The sequence below is a fragment of the Acomys minous genome (assembly GCF_964271855.1).
Source record: "Acomys minous genome assembly, chromosome: 14".
In the NCBI taxonomy this organism is placed as follows: domain Eukaryota; kingdom Metazoa; phylum Chordata; class Mammalia; order Rodentia; family Muridae; genus Acomys; species Acomys minous.
The window spans coordinates 106,873,401-106,881,029 of NC_140496.1; the positions used below are offsets into that span (position 1 = coordinate 106,873,401).

Sequence of the window (7,629 nt, forward strand, 5' to 3'; positions counted from 1 at the left end):
CACGACACTGTGCACTCAAGCTCCTGACAACTCACGTGCACCTAGGCATGACACTATGCACTCAAGCTCCTGACAACTCACATGCACCTAGGCACTACACTGTGCACTCAAGCTCCTGACAACTCATGTGCACCTAGGCATGACACTATGCACTCAAGCTCCTGACAACTCACATGCACCTAGGCATGACACTGTGCACTCAAGCTCCTGACAACTCACATGCACCTAGGCATGACACTGTGCACTCAAGCTCCTGACAACTCACGTGCACCTAGGCACGACACTGTGCACTCAAGCTCCTGACAACTCACGTGCACCTAGGCATGACACTATGCACTCAAGCTCCTGACAACTCACGTGCACCTAGGCACGACACTGTGCACTCAAGCTCCTGACAACTCACATGCACCTAGGCACGACACTGTGCACTCAAGCTCCTGACAACTCACGTGCACCTAGGCATGACACTATGCACTCAAGCTCCTGACAACTCACATGCACCTAGGCATGACACTATGCACTCAAGCTCCTGACAACTTGCATGCACCTAGGCATGACACTATGCACTCAAGCTCCTGACAACTCACATGCACCTAGGCACGACACTATGCACTCAAGCTCCTGACAACTCACGTGCACCTAGGCATGACACTATGCACTCAAGCTCCTGACAACTTGCATGCACCTAGGCATGACACTGTGCACTCAAGCTCCTGACAACTGGCATGCACCTAGGCATGACACTATGCACTCAAGCTCCTGACAACTCACATGCACCTAGGCATGACACTATGCACTCAAGCTCCTGACAACTTGCATGCACCTAGGCATGACACTGTGCACTCAAGCTCCTGACAACTGGCATGCACCTAGGCATGACACTATGCACTCAAGCTCCTGACAACTCACATGCACCTAGGCACGACACTGTGCACTCAAGCTCCTGACAACTCACATGCACCTAGGCACGACACTGTGCACTCAAGCTCCTGACAACTCACGTGCACCTAGGCATGACACTATGCACTCAAGCTCCTGACAACTTGCATGCACCTAGGCATGACACTATGCACTCAAGCTCCTGACAACTCACGTGCACCTAGGCATGACACTATGCACTCAAGCTCCTGACAACTCACATGCACCTAGGCACGACACTATGCACTCAAGCTCCTGACAACTCACGTGCACCTAGGCATGACACTATGCACTCAAGCTCCTGACAACTCACGTGCACCTAGGCATGACACTATGCACTCAAGCTCCTGACAACTTGCATGCACCTAGGCATGACACTGTGCACTCAAGCTCCTGACAACTGGCATGCACCTAGGCATGACACTATGCACTCAAGCTCCTGACAACTCACATGCACCTAGGCATGACACTATGCACTCAAGCTCCTGGGTTCAGAACAGATTTCTATTTCTTGGGTTTCTGTGGCACATACACTTTACTGACTATTTAGTCTTTATAATAACTTTGTGCATTTTCTTGAAGACTCAGCCCCAAATGTTAAAATATTAATGAAACTAAACTAACCTGTTATATGGTTAATCACAAATACATCCCTGGAGTTCTTTTTGCCCATACACATGAGTCTTGTCTAAAAACGTGTCATCTTGGTAGCAGCTAGGCCCTGTTACTACCATGCTTGGCTGAGTTCACAAATCTGCTGTAACTGTAGCTTCCCTGCCCCATCTCTGGCTCTCCTCTCTTGCCAAGCCTGTTTCATGGCTGTTATGTAGTTAGAACGTCCTGCCACTGCATAGCTATTGCTGTTGCTGGACCCTACAGAACCACCTTGATCTCTTGTTTAGCTAAGTCCTGGCCTCTACCAACATGAGAGCCAGAGCTCCTGCTCCAAAGTTTCCTCCCTTCATTGGCCCAAAACTTGAAGACTGATTGTTGTAATCGTCAAAGTCATTGTAGCTTCCACCACCTCCAAAACTGCTTCCATCATTACCAAATCCATTATAGCCTTCCCCACAGCCACCATATCCACCACCACCACGGCTGCCACCAAAGCCACTGCAACCACTGAGCTTTCCTCCTTCACCAAAATGGTCATTGCTACCAACATCGCCTCCATGATTACCACCTAAGTTTCTGGAACCACTTTGGCCTCTCTGGCTCGACAAAGCAGTAGCCATCTCTTGTTTTGACAAGGCTTTTTTCTTACTTCACAGTGGTGGCCATTCACTGTATGGAATTTGTGAATGGCAATCTTATCCACAGTCATGGTCATTAAAGGTGACAAAAGCAAAGCCCCTCTTTTCCCCACTGCCTCTGTCAGTCTTGATTTCCATCACTTCAGTTTTTCATCCCGCTCAAAATAGTCTTGTAGGTGATGTTCTTCAGCATCTTCTTTAACATCACCAACAAAACTCTTCTTCACAGGTAAGTGGTCCCTTGGCCTCTGAGAATCTTCTCTTGACACAGCTCTCCTTGGTTCCATAACTCCTCCATCCACCTTGTGTGGTCTGGCATTCATAGCGGCATCCACTTCATGCACAGTGCGTGTGTGACAAATGCAAAGCCCCTGGATCTCTTGGTGTTTGGATCCCTCATTACCACACAGTAGCCCATTGCTCAGAATGGCTCAGCTCTCAGATGATGAGCTTCTGCAGCTGCTCAGGCTCTTTGGGAGACTTTATCTTAGACATGCTGGCAGGGGGATGGGAGCCCTTAGCGATGCTTCATCCGCGTGTCGGCCATCAGAAAGCCCTCTTGATGATCTTAAGGATTGTTACATCAGCCTAGGAGAACCAGGACTAGTGTTCTTCCCCTCCCCCACACTCAGATGCTGGTCAGTTGTCTGTCCAAATCGAGATCAGGTACAGCAGGAGTGGTTAAGAGTTTCTCAGTACATTGCAGGGTTTGTTGGATTAAGGGACAGAAAATTTCAATCCTGCAGGTGACAACTGAGGAAGCAACCTTTCATCCAAACACAGGGACTCCTTCTTGAGGACTACTAGCAGGTAATTCTCCTAGGCATGTGAAGTATCACAGGAAATAACAGTCATCGTTGTCAGTCACTAACTACAAGTTATAATTCCAGGCACCTTACACATCAATTTTACACACAGACAAACTGAGGCACAACAAGGCTGGGCAGACCTGTGTAGGTCTTAGAGGAAAAGGGGGATGTGGGCGTACAACTTGTGTAATATTATTCTGATGTTAATCTGAAAACATTGGGATATCGGAGCAGTAGTCTGTCCTTCATTCTCTGGTGTCCCAGGCGACTAGATGGCCTAAAGAGAGGGCCACCCTCTTAAGGGGGGCTAGGAACACACAGGGGGAATTCATGGGACTGTTAGTCTTCCTGAAGATTAATTTGTGTGCCTGACCACAGATGTGAGGAGCACTGAGGAGATGAGATGGCAGGGTGAGGTAGGACACAGAGGGAGAGTCAGGGAGATGCACCTCAGAGGCAAACAAGAGCTCACTGTGGATTTCCTCCTGTGAGGCAGTGACACCTGGAAAACCCTCCTGTTTTGCACACAGCTGCCTGAAATCCTGGAGCACAGCCCTGTATAAACTCCTTCTTCCTGATCTCCCCTGTGCTTCCAACAAGCCCCACGCATCTTTTGTGGATTCATGAGTCCTGCAGGGCCAGCTTGAACCCTTCCGTGCACATCTGTCATGACTGGTGCACAGATTTGTTGAAGTTGGTCTCATATATTTTGGTGCTAATTACTGCTTGCTGTCTCTGTGACCTACCTTGCCTAAGAGCCTAACCTGTTTGGACAATAAAATGCCATCACACCGGGCCAAGGCAAATGGGATCGGTGTGGTTAACGTTCTAGGGCTGGAGGAGACAGAGAGAATCCTGGGAAGAAGAGAGACCGGAGAAGAGGAGAGGAAGAGAGGAAGGCCGCCTTGGGTTAGGTGGAGGAGAAGCACATGGCCGACATCAGTGGAGGATTCGGCCCAGCTGAAGAACATTAGCAAGTATATGGGATCACGGGTGGAAGGTAGCTTGATAGAAACTATTATAAACAGATGGCATTCCATACCTGGCCCACTGTGGGAAGTAGTTTAGGGGATTAATATCTGCCCTGCCCTAGGTTAAATATGGGTGTCTGTGTCTTGATTGATTACTAGCAGGTTAGAAGATACGTCATTATAATAATTATAGGCCTGATAATAAACATTATTAGGCCATACTGGTATGATATCCGCAATAAATTGTTGCCCAACAGTTAGGCCTACTGGTAAATTAATCGCAACACAGATCGTCTGATCTTGTGGATGAATTAAACCTAGAACCTGGAAAGACCCAGACTCCAGGTGGCACCTGAGGTGAGCACAGGCCTCAGAGCACCATGCGAGCGTTGCTGATGTCCCATACCAGTGTCTGCAGCACGAGCTGCATTAGTTACTTTCCTGTTGGTGTGCCAAAATATCACGATCAAGGCAATGTAGAAAAGAAAGTATTTTAACTGGGCTTACAGTTTCAAAGTCCATAACCTCAGATTCAAGGCAAGGCAGCAGAGCAGCTGAAAGCTTCCATCTTGATCCATGATCAGGGGGCAGAGGAGACACTGGGATTGTCTTGAATTTTTTGAAACCTCCACGCCCATCTGCAGTGATGTGCCTCTTCCAGCAAGGTCACGCCTCCCAGACCCGCCCTCCATCATCTCATCAGCCAGGATTCCTCCCTCACTATCCTGACTTTGGGATGACTTGCCTTCCCCCTCCACCTTCCTCCTGCTGTATCGCTGACTTTGGGATGACTTGCCTTCCTTCTCCACCTTCCTCCTGCTGTATCGCCTTTCTTGTGGGGCTTAAAGGATGCAGGGTAAATTTCTATTATGTAAAACTCATTATATTATTCTCACAGGACTGAAGCTCTTCAAGGGGGCAGAGGTTAACTTTCTCTTGGTCCCATGCAGCTGCATGCAGCAGCGGCTCACAGCAGCTGCCGAATAGATGTCTGATGGGCACCCAGATAGGTGAGCACCCGCACAGATGCTCAGTGGTGCTGCAGCTGTTGCTGTCTTCTCATGCATCCCAGTGGGTTCTTCTCTCACTTTGTATTAACATGAGCTTCTCGCTGAGGAGTAAACAACCCCCTTCTTCCTTTAGGAAAGTCCTAGGATGTCAGTCATTACAAGGCACTCCTCTGGTGTGCAAATAATCTCTCATCCATTGTAATATTAATATATATATTTTTAAGCAAGAAAGCAAGCAATCAGGAAAGCAAGGAAGCAAGCAAGCAAGCAAGAAATCTCCTTCATATTAGAATTCTCCTTTGATTGAGGATATACCTAATAAATTCTATTCTTGGTAATGATTTTGGGAAAATCCACTCGATGATTTACTTTATGCTGGCTAATGTTCTAGACGCTTATAACACGTTTTCTCATTTAATCTGTAATCTCCATGTTAAAAAGCATCACTTTGCATTTCAAAATTTACATTGTAAAATATAGAGCCAATGAGCAATTTTTTCAACCAAGTGGGGAAGACATGAAAAGCCTGGTCAGTCTGTACTAAAAAAGCCATACAAGGAGGGCCTGGGGGAAAACACTGATAGGTGCATGAAGATGTCTCTGAGTGGGCCAAGGGATCCAGAGCGGGAGAGGCAAGTGTGAGTTCAAGGCCAGGGGCACATACGAAAGGGCGGCAGGTCAACAGACAGGGAAATAGGCAGACTCAAACCATATCAATGATAGACTTTTTAAAATTAAAACTTCTGTGATATGTGTGTGTGTGTGTGTGTGTGTGTGTGTGTGTGTGTTTGTGTGCATATGTCCACTGCAGGTATATGGAGATCAGAGAATGACTTTCAGAAACTGGTTCTCTTCCTCTATCATGTGGGTCTTGGGAATCCAACTCAGGTCATCAGGCTTGGGGTCAAGCGCTTTACCAGCTGAGTCCGGGCTGACATTCAATTTGTGACAGATTAGATGGTGACCTGCTGGCACATCTGTAGTCCCTGTAGTTGCCTGCTTGGCCTGTGACTATAGAAGGGCTATTGGGACAGGAACAGAGGTCGGTGGGTAGATGCCCTGGGCTTTGTATTCTGGAGAGTCTTTTCACAACTTTAGGTAGACTCCAACCTGTAAGAGTCTGGAAGTCAGCAGTCACGTGATGCCTTCAGATCACTATTTGTGCTGTGTGACCATTTGCTATTTTTTAAAATTAGTCAACGTGCCTTACTTGGTGGTCCGAAGAAATTACGGGAGTGTCTGAATCAGAGCCTCTGAGGGGAGTCCTGAGCCACAGCAGCTGCCTGAAAGCATGTTGAGGGCATCTTCTTTATTCCCTTCACCCCAAACAATGTTATGTTCCTATAGTCATTGTCTCTCTGTTGCTATTGTCAGCCTGGCTGATTTTCCTGCCTCTACATCAACAGTTTCAAATGAATCCTTCTTGTGAGGCATACACACCTCTTTTAAAAAAAAACTTATACCCAGTTGCCTTTTGGAAAACACAAGTTATATAGTCTTCTTTTCTCCCACACCATCTTCTAACTTAAAAGAATGAGTTCCTCCCCTTTTAGTTAGAATTGGCTCTTTACATCAAGCCTTGTTTATATTCCTGGGCACAGATAAAAATATCATGATTAAATAAATTTGAGCATCCAGGCTTATATTAGTTCACTAAGGGAAACTGCAAAATGTTCTGAGATAAGAGACCCTAATTAAAAAAAAAAAAACACGATCTCACTTAACAAATGCAAGTGGACACAGCAGCCTAAATGGGCTGATCACATCACAGGTCTCCTCCCCTTCAGCTGGGTTGCCAGGGTAACTTGATCACTGGACTAGTTCAATGAATGTTGGTCCCGTTCTCTAAAAACATGTGTGTGTGTGTGTGTGTGTGTGTCTCTGTGTGTGTGTGTGTTTGTGTCTCTCTGTCTGTATGTCCAATCTGATTGTAAAATGATAGCTTTTTATTAGAGAAGCTGAAAACATCATGATTGTTTCCCAAAACTTGGAGGCCAAGGTATGGACACATGATCTGTCTCTGGCAGAGAGGGAGAGACACCCAGTGCATGCTTGAAGCTGCCTGCTGGCAAGGGACAGAGCAAGGCTGTGCTCACTCTTCTCTGGAGTGAGGCAGCAGCCAGTTGTCAGAGGCAGGGAGAGTGGCTCCAGACTGGCTGGAAGAGCATGTCACAGACTCTGCCTGACCTGGTGGCATTGTTGGCTTCATCAGAACATTTCCCTTGTGTGTGATTTTTGGACATGCTCCTGTCTGTGAGATCACCATGCCTGGCCCTCCAAGAGATTTGTGAAATACTCTGTACCCTGTTATTGAATCCATTTTTTCCTCCTGCAATCCATAATTATCTGTTATTTGCTGTGGAGCCATGTGATGTACTAACTTGCGGTCCTGACACTGTCCTCCTGTGGGCTATCCCTGGGAAAGCCATTGGAATAAATTTCACTTAGTCTTGTATTTTATTTTAAAAATCTTTAAATCAGTTTTTGAGAGCATGCACCATCTCATTAATCTTTGCATACCTCTGCCAATGCCTCGGATATTGCCAAAAGTTATAAAGTTAATTTGAGTGGGATATAAATAGACAGACTTTTGAAACTGCAAGAGAACAATACAGGCCAAGCTGCCTTGAGAGAGAACTGGAGATCTTAGAGACTGCTGAGAGGATGC

At 46.7% G+C, this 7,629-nt stretch overlaps 1 pseudogene across 1 annotated transcript; it reads right to left on the reverse strand.

Moving 5' to 3' along the window:
- Positions 1-1,707: 1,707 nt before the first annotated feature.
- LOC311582514 (heterogeneous nuclear ribonucleoprotein A1-like 3) lies at positions 1,708-2,589 on the reverse strand (annotated as a pseudogene). The gene has a single exon. The product of its transcript is annotated as a heterogeneous nuclear ribonucleoprotein A1-like 3 (transcript).
- Positions 2,590-7,629: the final 5,040 nt, after the last annotated feature.